Source organism: Lagopus leucura, unplaced genomic scaffold (assembly GCF_019238085.1).
Source record: "Lagopus leucura isolate 7727_CA_CO unplaced genomic scaffold, USGS_WTPT01 Super-Scaffold_100035, whole genome shotgun sequence".
Lineage (NCBI taxonomy): Eukaryota > Metazoa > Chordata > Aves > Galliformes > Phasianidae > Lagopus > Lagopus leucura.
In genome coordinates this window covers 1,582,584-1,595,273 of record NW_024962284.1, presented here as the reverse complement: position 1 = coordinate 1,595,273, position 12,690 = coordinate 1,582,584, and the positions used below count along the sequence as shown (strand labels likewise).

The window sequence follows — 12,690 nt, the reverse complement described above, 5'->3', positions numbered from 1 at the left end:
TCCCATTACAGTGTTATGCTAGACAATCCAGACAGATATTTATTTACAAGGGATTACTTAAAAAAAAAATAATGTGTTGGATGGTCACTAGGAGCCCAACTACACCAAAAGATGGAACTCTCGTAGGAAACCCCGGGTCACCTGGGTTCCCTGTGGCTAAGCACTGCTCAGGTTATTGAAAAATAGGGACCTATAAGGGATAACAGTCTCATTAAATCCCCTTCAAAAATGGCTGACTTGAATAAATTAGGACAAAACTTTTTGACGACTGAGGAAAGAGTAGTGCCATAGCATGGCTACTGCTTCTCACTATTAACGCATATCATTCCTCAGAGGAAGAATTCAAAGATGAAAATGAGTTTTTGAAAGCTTTTTTGACCTGTACACAGCCCATATAGTTCTCTCACATGGCCATCTGGGAAGTCAGACAGCACATATAGAATGACAGTGGATTACAGAGAATTAAATAAGGTCATGCTGCCCATTCATGCTGCTGTACCCAATATGGCCTCCCTGATGGACACATTGATTAGGGAGATAGAAACCTACCACTGTGTCCTAGACTTGGCAAATGCATTCCTCAGTATTCCCATCCATGAAGAATTGCAAGACCAGTTTGCATTTACATGGGGAGGCAGGCAGTGGACCTTCCAGGTCCTGCCTCAAGGATACGTGCATTCACCAACCTACTGTCATAACTTAGTTGTGTGTGACCTAGCAGAGTGGAATAATCCTAGTAACATCAAACTGTACCACTATAGTGATGATCTCATGTTGACATCCGACTCGCTGGAGGCATGAGGAAGGGCAGTAGACTCATTAATTGATCATTTACAAGAGAAAGCCCTGTACAGTCAGCCAAGACATGCCCTAGTGCAAGCTGAAGTGTTGATCCAGGACAGGAACACAGCCTGTATCTTGCCATGAAAGGCAGACCTACCTCTTCTGGTACCTCTGAAACATCTATAGTACACTCTTTGAGTCCACAGGATCGCTGAGAGGAGCAACATGACATCAAGATGCTCCAGTGTCACTATAAGATCAGCATGACACCAAGTGGTGAACTATATGGGACTGATGGAATGCAAGCTGAACCTTCTCTTGTCCAAGCAGCCATGTGCCTTCAGGAGAACCACTGAGTACTGGCCCACAAAGGAACATGAATCTCAACTAGAACCAATCATCAATCGTCTTATATTTTCTCAATCTACACCGAGACAGGCAAAACTGTACAAAGCGTCACTGACTCACGCTATGAAGGGGTGGAGTGTAGCAGAAATGCTAACTCACAGCCTGAACTAGTGATTGAGTGCCTGGTGGGAAGGCAGGGCCAACGCAGCGGAGCTCAGGGGCATGCCTTTCCCAGACCTTATTTAAGGGTTGGCAGTGGAGGTGAGGGCATCTCACTGGAGATCGCTGCCTACCTCAGGCCTTCCAAAAGTAAGCAGCTCTTTTCCTTCATTTCTGTGTCCACAGCTACTGCATTTGGGCTCATCCTCATTTGCTGCAACCAAAGACTTTGCCACCCTGCTATTATTGTGGTGCTTTCCATCCCATTACAGAATTACAACTGGTATCACGGTAATGCTAAAATAAAGGCAGAAAAGGTGTGAAACCTTGTGTCCAAGGGAACAGAGTCACTTCACAAAAAAAAAGTAAGTGAGGAAATGAATAGGTCAGATTCAGACTCTTATTACTAGACATTACTTCACCTAGAGGCCCTCCTCTTGCCTCACAGATGTAGCTTTTTTTCAACAGCCGTTCATGCATTTCAGAGGGCCAACAGCATAAAAGGAATCTAAAAATAGGTTAAAGCCTGAAACCAAAGAGCAGCTGTTTCACTAGCAATGAGAGAAGCAGAAGGAAAAAGAATTGTAGGACAATGTATTACTGAGTGATTTTTATGTTATATATTTCATGCTATCTTACAGAAGGTCTTCGAGTATCTGGTCATTTCAGATTTGCAGTAACTGACAGAGCTAGAACCTACCATGTGCGCTCTTCTCATCTTCTTAAAAGGAAGATTATTAGGAAATGGGGATCTGAGACATGAATACAGTATGCAGAGCTAACAGATGTCTTATGGGATCATGGAATCATAGTATGACTTAGGTTGGAGGGGACCTTAAAGATCATTGAGTTTGAACCACCCTGCCATGAGCTGATTGTTCTCCACCAGCTCAGGCTGCCCATGGCCTCATCCAGCCTGGCCTTGGGCACCTTCAGGGATGGAACATCCACAGTTCTCTGGGCAGCAATGCCAAAGCCTCTAAGTAAAGTATTTCCCTCCTACCATCTAAATTTCCCCTTTTAGTAGAAAGCCATTCTCCCTTGTCCTATCACTATTAGACCATGTGAAAAGTCATTCACCTTCCTGCTTATAAGCTCTCCCTTCAAGTACTGGAAGACCACAATGAGGTCTCACCAGAGATCTAATCTTGCACTAGAACAGGAAGGTTCTAGGGAATCTCAGGTGATAGCAAGAGACTGCCTGTTGTAGAATGTTCCAAGGGGAAGAGAGACTGCCTGCTGGGAGCTGCATCACTGCTGTGCTCTTACTTACGAAGTATCAGCTGTAGAAGATGAATTTTCTGCATCCTACAGGTCCTTGGACACCTACAATTCTGTAGAAAAGAAATCCCTTCTATCCTGATTAATTCTTGTCCTTTATTCAAGAACTCTGCAACTCATCAAAAGGCTGATCCCAGCCTTGAAAGAGCCTGCCAGGCCAAGTTATTCAGCTAGCTTGGAATAACAAACTGAAAACAGACAGCCAAACAAAGTAGGATTCGTTGTGTTAGCTGGGGTGATAGCAAACAGAAAATCATGTGTAAGTACATGGATATGGCAGTTTAGAGCAGGAATTGAATTTAATAAAAATGAGGTTAGGGATGAGAGCTCTCAGAGCTCATATTATACAATCATTAGCTGGTATGGACGTACGGGCCAAAAATGAGATCAGAGAAATAACAAGTAGGGTGTTAAGCCACTGGCAACTATATGACGTGAGAAAAGACAAAGCTAAATCCTCCAGGTTACAGGGAAGAGATGCACCAACATTCAGATTACAAGCAAGGCTTGGAAATGAAAATTTAAATTCTTCTTCTATAAAGATCTGAATTTATCAGTAACACTTCATTCCCCAGTCCCTAAAGAAGCTACCTCAAGGGTCATTTCACTCTGAGAATGCCAACTGACACATGGAAAACATTACTGTCTAAGATCAGCTTTAAAAGGTGGGATGAAGGATGCCCCTGTTTGTGTCAGTAGAGAGAGGGCACCATCTATGACAAGATGGTGACACACAGGACACACCAGTGTTTCATCATTTCCAGACTTCATTCCTTAGGACATACTTCACTGCCTACTTCTGGTCCTGGAGTGGGCCTGGTGTGTGAATGACCACTGGTGACTTCCTATGGTTCCTGTTACTCTTGCTACCATTCAGCAAAAAGTAAGAAAGATGGGCAGCTTCTGAGGAGCTGAAGAAAACTGTCAGGTTCAGCTACATCCTGAGGGGTCAAGGCAGAGGGCCATGAGGAAAAGGAGGGCAGGGAGAGAACAGGAGAGGGAAGGATTTGTCAGCAGGAGAGCAGATGTTATAGAGAGAAAGCAACTACAAGTCCTCTTTTTCTCACTGATGGAGGTCATACACACAGAGACTGCAATGCTCTTAAGACTGGGAGAAGCAATACCTTTGATAGTACAAAATGACCACAACCAGCTCAAGTGTTTGGCAGCGAAAAATCACACCTGAAGAGCCGCTGTTATCTGAAAATAGCAAAGCAAACAACTTTGTGCACTGCCTCTCCTTCTGTTTGTGTCAGCTTTAGCCTCAGAAGTCAGCTGATGTTTTAAAGACCTTGGCAGCCAGGGGTAGAATTCATCTGAAAAAAATCAATTAACAGGTTCACATCTGAGCTACTTGGATTAACCTCTCTTTAAACTTAATGGACATAGTACCATTCATCACACACTAAAATAGGCCAGGTGAGTCATGCCTAAAAATATCCAATCCTCTTCATTAACTAATAAGGGAGCCCTAGAGCTCTTGGTGCAGCTGTAGATGTACATCCATCACAAATTTCTGAGGTGCCAAGGAGTGAATCCCTCTTTAGGTTTCTGGCAGTGACCCTCAGACCAAGGAATGAATCCTTGATCCAGCTGACCCATCCCTCCTTTTCCAGCACAGCTTGAGGATCAGCTGGGAGAAATGCCTGTGCTGTGCTCTACTCTATTTTCCTCACTTAGTACAAGCAGCGGAGAGGAGTGGAGCTTTGGGATGGATGTTTTGGGATTGTCTGATCTCCAACACAAATGGAGAAGGAGAGAGAAGGTCCCTCTGTGCTCGGCCAGGAGGGCTGAAAGGCAAAACTGCCCAGGGAGATTGTTACTGACAGGAAATAGCCGTCTCTGGGGCTGAGAACCACATAGGGCTCTTTGAAAGAAAAGCTCTTATAACTGTGAAGAAAAGGCTTTCACTCACAGGACTCAACAGTATCAGTGGGAAGACTGATGGCCTTAAAGATTTCATTTACCCACATTGCTAGCATCCCCCCAGAGGCTGGCATTGCGGGGAATTATTTGTGGTTGAGCAGTCTGGAGAGGATGGGAAAATAGTTTGGGCAGCACAGCCCTAAGCAGAAACCATATCTGACTTCTGTGTCAATTCCAAGAACAACAGTTTTTCATCGAACCCTTTTCCAGCATCCCAGGGTATTTCTCACAGTCACTTCTCCCCCATGACTATGCTGGAAAGTAGCATTATGTAAGACCTGCTTTCCTCATGGGAGACCACACTGTCCCAGACTGGGACACCCACAGCGCTGCTGAGCTGAGGATGTGCTGGTGCTTGCCAGCAGCTCTTTGCCAGCACTCAGGAGCAGAGGAACAGCACTCAGTGCTTAGGCTTGCAAGGGAATACTGATATTGACACTTTCATTTACCTGTGTGTACATACACTTAATGTAAAGAATTTAGACAAAGCTCACTTTGGAGTTATCAATCAGTTCAAAGACAGATGCATTCTGTATGGATACCCCAATGACTGCTGTGCATTCTTTGTAATTTGCTCTACACTCATTAAACTTGAAACTAATATAAAGTAAGTGCACAATTGAGCATGCTAATAATAGCACCAGTCCATTTCTTATACTGTTTCCATAAAGATATTTTTTATAGCACCTTTGGCACAACTGAGACCTTGCATAATTAAATTTGATTTTACTTTCTTACAACTCTAAGCTTAACTGGAGATCTCTAATTAGTTACAATCATTTTTTTCTGGAATGTGTTCTACTTAGCATAATCTTGTACTCATCTAGCCAAACACCATATGTATTTATTAATATCTCCTACTGATAGCTTTGTAACTGAGACATTTTGACCAAGTGAGATAAATAACTACGTGCCTCACAACCACAACTTTTTGTGTGGCATCTGCTTTGGGTGCTAGGATGATATACTCAGTGAAAAATAGCAGACTACACATTACAACTCCAGACATGTACTGATTATGTAAGTTATTTTGTCATAGCAATGCTTGCCAGTTCTTCAGAGCTTTCTATTCACAGATGTAGGGCACAGTATGCCTTTGGAAGCTATCTGGCACACAAAAGCCTTTGAAAAGATCCACAAATAAGTTAAAAGTAATGGAATTTGAAAAAGCATTTGTACCTACCAAAAATACTGCAGGGTCTCAATGTCTTTAAGTCAATGCCACCTCTAACTTCCATTCACTGTTTTCTCAACACTTAGCATTCAAAAATCTTAAAGGTAACACCAACATTATGTTATCTAAATAAATAATGACACCATTTCATTTACTCACAGATTTCTGTGCACACAAGTTGGATACACGCTTTGTGCTTCCAAAATGTTTTATTTATTTTTTTCTGGACAGAAGCATCGTAAATGTACCACGGGCAAAAGAAGCTAAAGATTTGGGTTACTGCATTTCAGCTGGAACACTAACGCATACCATGCCCTTCTCCCGGCACATTTAAATTAGTGATGCAATTAAAGCAATTGACAGCAGTTTGGCTTACTTTCAGACTGAAATGTAGTTGATAGAAATGGTCTAAAACCAAAAAGATATCAAGCTGAAATATCATGTCTTCATGTATTCATGATACTTCTGGGTACACATACTTATTAAAAGACAACATTCTGACTTCGTGAAAATTATTTTGGACCAAAGAAGGTTTATGGAATATAGTAGAATCCAGCCCCAAATTTTTAATGTGCCAGCATCAAACAAGAGATTTCATGTTCTGCTCTTACAGCTCTCTGTTCTAGGTCACAGACAACAACCCTCACTGTAAAGTGGCAATGAGCTTTATAGTTTACACTACTTCTCTTTTTGTGCATTATGGTTTCTTATCTTTTCTCTTTATCGGTTTGTATCTGGTACACCTACTTTGTTACTGATGTAAAGAAGCAATTCAAAATGCAATTATTTATTTTCACATTAATCTTCCTTGTTTAAATAATTGATGAACATGGACACTTGGAGTCAGAGGTCATTACTGCTTCTGCCTTTCTGATCTTTGTGGTAGCAACTCTGTCAAGCCACTAGAGAACATGTCTCGAATTGCTCAGTCTTTGATCAGCCAGACTTGAAACTGCCTGAATACAAATCTCTGCTCGCTCCTCCAAAATCTGTTTTCCACAATCTACCCCGTTTGCCTCACATACACTTAAGCACCTGATTTTGCATTAAGTCTTCTTCATCTTCTGTATCACAAGGAGTCTGGGAAGCCACAGACTGCTCATCCTGCAGTTCACCTCTCTGTCCAAACATCCAAACACTCTGGGTCACTTCTGCTAGGCAAAAGGCCCGGCAGCATAGAGCCACTACCTCACGACACTGCTGTACCCTAACAGCACAGATCACACCCTACTTCTCTGCAAGGATCTTCTGCTGGGGTTCATAGATGCCATTTTGGGAAATCCCAAACTATGGTCACTTCTGCAGCACTAAAAACTACGCCATCTTCATCCAAACTTTTCTAACCTTGTATTTCATTATCCAGTAATTCATGTCAATATACATGGCCCAAGCCCATAACAAACCCCTGATGGTCTCTTACAATGCAATGGAGAAACTCTCATCTTAACCCTGAGACTGCTCATCTGCTGGGGCTGCTGGGGCATCTCGTGACAGGAGCAGTTCTCTTTCATGGTTTTAATACAGCTTGTGTTATACGATTTCACAGCCATTAATATATTCTAATAGATGTGTAGGATGACCTCCTTTCATAACATTGAAGTTTAAAAATTCATTACAATCTGAAGAAAATACTCTGGACTAGGAAACAGTTTCATTCTGAGGGAGATAAGTTGGTGGCTTCCTGCTAATCAGCACTGCTAACATTTTAATATATACAGTATTTTCTCAGAATGTTGAATAAAATTGTAAGCTCTAAGAGGGAATAAATGTTATAAAGATAGAAATCTCTACTGCCATTTAAGTGATAAGTTAAAAAAAAAAAGCCATCTTTTCATGCTTGGGGGTATTTTTCACTCAGAAGTCACTTTTTAATCTGATTTAAATCCAATTAAGTCTGAACATCTAAAATGAAGAACAAGTCTTTGAATTTATGTATAACTGATTTAACTAATCACTGTTTCACTGCAGAGCTACTACGCAAACAAACTATGAAAAATAAATGTGAAATCAGACCCAAACCACAGACAGCCTTGATTTTAGTTTTTAAATAAATTAGTAATCATGTTGCACAAAGCATGGCCTTTTTTTTTTTTTTTTCTTCTTTTTTTTTGCTATCAGCAAGCCTAAGTTGCAGTTATTAGATTTAAAAACTAACAGTGAAAAGTGGTGCTATAGTTCACAAAAGACATTTTTTTGCCTTCCCATTTAGGACAGAAAGCACTTGCGATCCCTGATGTGCACAGAGGCCCAGAAATACCAGTTTCTGCCACATTTTATTGGTAAGTTGAAGAAAGATTGCATTACAGCCATCACAGCTGTAGCCAGCTGCATGCCACAGAACATCATAATTGTATAACTCCAGGATAATGGAAAAACTTTTAAAGCTTCCTGTCATAAGATATCTTCCATTAAGCTGCTGTCTGCCTGACATGTGCAAACCGCCATCTTATCGATGAGACGACACTGAAGTGCTGCCAGAGGATCAGTGCCTGCTGCAGCAGCTTCCTCGCTGTGGGTCACAACCCACTGCTACAGGAGAGCTCCTCCCAGAGTGCCCCAGCACCGGGGCACCAGCCTCCTGGAGGCAATCTCTCTGCCATTTTAACCTCCCTTGTGAGGTGCATGCTCCTGTCCATTGGAACAGAGCTTCCAGAGGCTTTCCATCAGGAAGAGCATTACGCAGAAGCAGCACATTCCTGAAATCCCCATCATCTGCCTATCATAGTGCAGAGACAGCTGCAAACTGTGCCTCCAGCAGCTGCAGCTGAGAAACGCAGTGGCTGTTTGGCAAACTGGAAAAGGTGGCAGCCCCCAAATGACAGCTCCCAATCACCGCCTCACTCCTTCCCATGAAATAAAGCATTTCTCCCCCTTTTTGAACTATGCAACAGTGCATAGACGTGCCTTGGAGATGCAGATATACATAGGGGGAAATAAACTGTCTGAGATTATTTCTGAAACCTCTACACAATTCTGCAAGTCCAGCTCAGTACTGTAGCAACAGGCAACAAACCACTCACACTGCTGTTTTGCAGCGACTTTTCTCAAGGTTTAAGTAAAAAAAATTACTTAGTTAGAAGGGGGCTTTTTTGTTGGTTTTTTTGTTTGTTTGTTTGTTTTAAATAATACTTGTATCGATAAACTAGTATTTACTATAAAGGGGAAAAAAAAACCAAACACTTCAAAATTAAGGCAATTGGACTTTCTGTTCTTCAGTCCATAACATACAAGCATTCCATTTTTCATCTTGTTTGCAGCCCCTGCCTAACAATCCTTGGCACTAGAGAGGATTAACAACAGGATGATGGTTATAATCATACCAGGCCTGCCAAGCATTAGCTTGTGGCAGTGCCATTAAAGGCCCAAGAATTTCAGCTGGAACTACAGGTATTTCTCTTGTTACAAAAACAGCACTGGGGAGCCCCCAGGCAACAGGAGTAATACAAGAGGCTGATAATGCAAACAAACCCCATATTTGATCTCAGAAATGATGTTTCAGTCCTGAAGCTCTTCAACACAGGTATCTGTTACATCTGTTACATACTGATACATACTGTTATCTGTAACACATTTCTGTGCACTCCACCTCCAGGGCTGACATACTACGAGATGCTTCTGAGTATTTTATTTTATTTTTTTTCTTAAACATGGACTACTTGGAAAATTAAAAGGAAAACATACCATTGTGAGATTTGATCTATTTCCTCTCTCATATGGAAAAAGGTTAGTTATAAGTAACACAAAGTGATGGATCTGTGGGAGAGCAAAATTAGCTATGACATGGTTTAAAGCACTTTAATAAATTTATTAAAAGTCAAGATGTGCTTCAAAATAAATCTCAGTGCACTTTCAAAAAATTGCATGGCTTAAAAAAGATGCACTCAAGGAATGAAGCAACACTTTTTTTTTTTTTTTTTTTTTAATTGCATTGGGAATTATCAGTGTGGTTCCAGTAGCAGAGTTTTTTTTCTGCAGCATTCTAATGAGCACAACCAGATGTATGAACCTTAATGCTTCTAATTTACAGAAATGGGGAGACATGGTGTTACGTATAAAGCATTTGTACAGTGTTTATTATGGAGCAGTTTTCCCTTCACCTCCATATACCGTAGTCACTGTAGGAAACACAAAGAATGGGAAAAAGAATGGATGTGGCTGACAGCGATTACTGATGAGTTGGTTCTCATTGTTTTTCCCTGTATGATTGTGTTTCAGTATGTTGCTATGTTAAATATAGCATACTCTGTCAATTAAGTTATATTTCCCACTTATAAGCCCATAAACAAAGCAAATAAACCAGTGGAATGAAGGGGTGGGAGGCAGGCACGGGAGGGAGGCACAATTTAGCAACTGCTTGAGACCACATACGGTTAAGACAAACAAGGTATGGCAATTCATGCGCACACAAACACGCTCCTATTATTCAAGGCTGAGCAAATCTCCCAGGGGACAGTTTAATGGCCACTATCTACCTCAAACAGATGAAATCCCTTTTCTTAATCCCCAGTCCCCTGAACTTTATTCCACTGCTATTTAAATTTGTCATAAAATCTTTTATTTGCCTTGCCATGTTATTACCTAATCAGTAAGTATATTATGCTCTAATGATTTGTATGTGCTCGCTTTGGTGCGTGAAAAGAAGCCAGGTTACAGTGCCTTCCCAAGCAAGCTGTAAATAAAAACACTGTACAGAAAAAGACAAAGAAACCATACAGCAAGATCAAAAGGCCCTGGGTCCTCATCCTAGGCAAGTCTCAGGAAAAGACAGATCTTTCTTCTTTTGCAAATGCACTTTTTTCTCTTCTCATCAGTATTTAGTCTGTGCCATCTTACTCCTCGGCAATGCCTGCAGCAGGAAGAACAAGCTGTTAGCCTCTGGGGCCGCGTCTGCAGCATGGGGAAAAAGACAGAGGTGCTCACAGACCCTATTCTCTGGCTCCCTGAGTCACCACTACTTGACAGGCCACAGGGCAGCACTGGGATTACACCATGCTTCACGCTGCCAAAGAGTGGCAAGCCAGGTCACAGGCTGGTTTAGCATCCAGAAAGGGACAATAATCAAAATGTGAATTAAATTGGTGTGAAAAACCTACTTGCATCCCATGTCCGCACAGGGTTTGGGTGTGTAACTCAGGGCAGTGCATCTTGCTGACTTGCTGTAAGGCTGTTAGAAGAACAGAACTGGAATTGAGCACGAGCTGATGGTCTGTATCCCCTCCTCCAGTCTGAACGGAGCAGCCAATAAAAGCTACCAGAATACAAGAGGCAAAATATTTACTGCCTGTTTATTTATGCGTGCTACCCAGTCACCTTGAATTATAATGTCACTCCAGTTCCTAGCTGTGTTTTGAGCCTTCTAGACTCTTTTTTTTTTTTAAACCAAGAGAGTAAATCGGGCAGGAAATATTATTGAACCCAACACATCACTGTGTGCTCACGGCTGCTAAAAACTCCATGACTGCCCTCTCAAGTTCCATTAAAATAGAACTTAATATTTTTTCTAAACTATTACCATATGTATAGAAAGCAAGTATGAAAAAGAAAAAAAACCAAAACAGGGCCGTGACTACGTCTGGTTCTAGCAGAACCGTGAACTACAATTTGGAGTTCCTTGACAGAGGCAGAAGTTATAAATATCAGCAAGTGTTGTGCATTGCTTCCCCCATGTCTTCTCAGTGCAATCTGTTCACTGCTTTGAGACCTGAGACAGCCACGTATTCTACTTTCCCTGTCAGTGGCCAATTTGCAAGAAAGCGAGTCATAAAAATTTACTTTGTAGCAAGCAGTACAGTACATTGTCATTCAACATTGATGTTGTTAGAGGATAGCAAATCAATCAGCAGTTCTTATTCAGTACCGTTGTAAGCCACCTGCTTCTATCCCTCCAAAGCAGGCTGTTGCAACAAAGTCATCACTGCCGTACAATCAAACAATTATTTTAAAACGTCAAAACAATGTTGCGTCAAAAGGTTTCTAACTGCCCTACCACTTAATTAAATGAAATGGTTGGACTAGAAAGAAATTTCAGAAAGAAGTAACTTGCCACTCCTTGTGGAGGTTCACTCTAATCAGAAAATATTTATTATAGAATTCTCAGAGTCAGAAGAGATCCTGAAGGGCCATCTGCTCCAACTCTCCACCTTCCCAACTCCAGCTGTGCTGCCAGCTGCAGGCTGTAACAAACTCCTGTCCACACATCTACATTAACACACAACAACAGCTCACCCAGCCCCCTGCTCCCACCACACAGTGAGGCAGCTCAAAGGGCACCTGTCTGTTAGGGCACTGTCTCCTTTGGACTTCTTTTCGTGTTTGCACTGCTTAGGAGTTTTTCCTATAAATCATTTGTATACTTAGTGTCACCAGCTTCATGAATTCATTTGTCTTCACTAAAAGCATCATTGCCTGTGTTGATATCACCTGGTTCTTCAGCCCATGTGTTTCTCTTGCACACTCATCTTCTAATTTCAGCTGCTCAGTGCCCAGGTATCCAACACTAAGGAGTATTAGTTGGATTTGCTTGACTTCAGCTCCACTTTTCTCTCATTCAACAAGCCAAAAGAATGCTTGTAACCTAAAATATTCAGTGATGTTCCATTACATATTTGATAATGGCTTTCCAGTTTGTGAACTGTTGCCTCTTCTTTGCATCTGGCAATAGCCTGAGCTTAATAAACCAGTTATTTTTGCTATCGGCAGTATTCTCAGGTCATAAAAAATGCAGAAATCTCATTCTGGAGTTACTGCTCTCTTTGACATAATGCTTTATTTTCCATTTCGTCTCTCCATTTGCAAATGTTGGTATGATTTCTTTTGCCTCTGTTGCTGAGCATTACCCCAAGTACAGATGAAATTCCATTAACCAAGATTTTTTTTTTTTTTTTTTGCTATACTACTCTGCAATTCTTTTCTCTTCCTCTGAACTATCTGAACAGTTTCATTACTCAAGCTCCTAACACTTAATATTTTTAAGCCGTCACAAATCATTTACCTCTTTCAAATTAAGACCTGATCATTAC

The 12,690-nt window shown here is 41.4% G+C and overlaps 2 long non-coding RNA genes across 3 annotated transcripts in view; one reads left to right on the top strand and one right to left on the bottom strand.

The window, feature by feature from the left end:
* Positions 1-9,563, top strand: part of LOC122186213 — a 166,541-nt gene extending 156,978 nt beyond the window's left edge. For both annotated transcript variants that reach the window (XR_006181091.1, XR_006181092.1), the window contains 2 exons: positions 7,881-7,950; positions 8,929-9,563. This is a non-coding gene — a long non-coding RNA (uncharacterized LOC122186213). The remainder of the gene's footprint in view (positions 1-7,880; positions 7,951-8,928) is intronic.
* An 840-nt stretch (positions 9,564-10,403) lies between these two features.
* LOC122186214 overlaps positions 10,404-12,690 on the bottom strand; it is a 2,643-nt gene continuing 356 nt past the window's right edge. Inside the window, exons 2-3 of the long non-coding RNA XR_006181093.1 lie at positions 10,765-10,835; positions 10,404-10,517 (exon numbers count right to left, since the gene is read on the bottom strand). This is a non-coding gene — a long non-coding RNA (uncharacterized LOC122186214). The remainder of the gene's footprint in view (positions 10,518-10,764; positions 10,836-12,690) is intronic.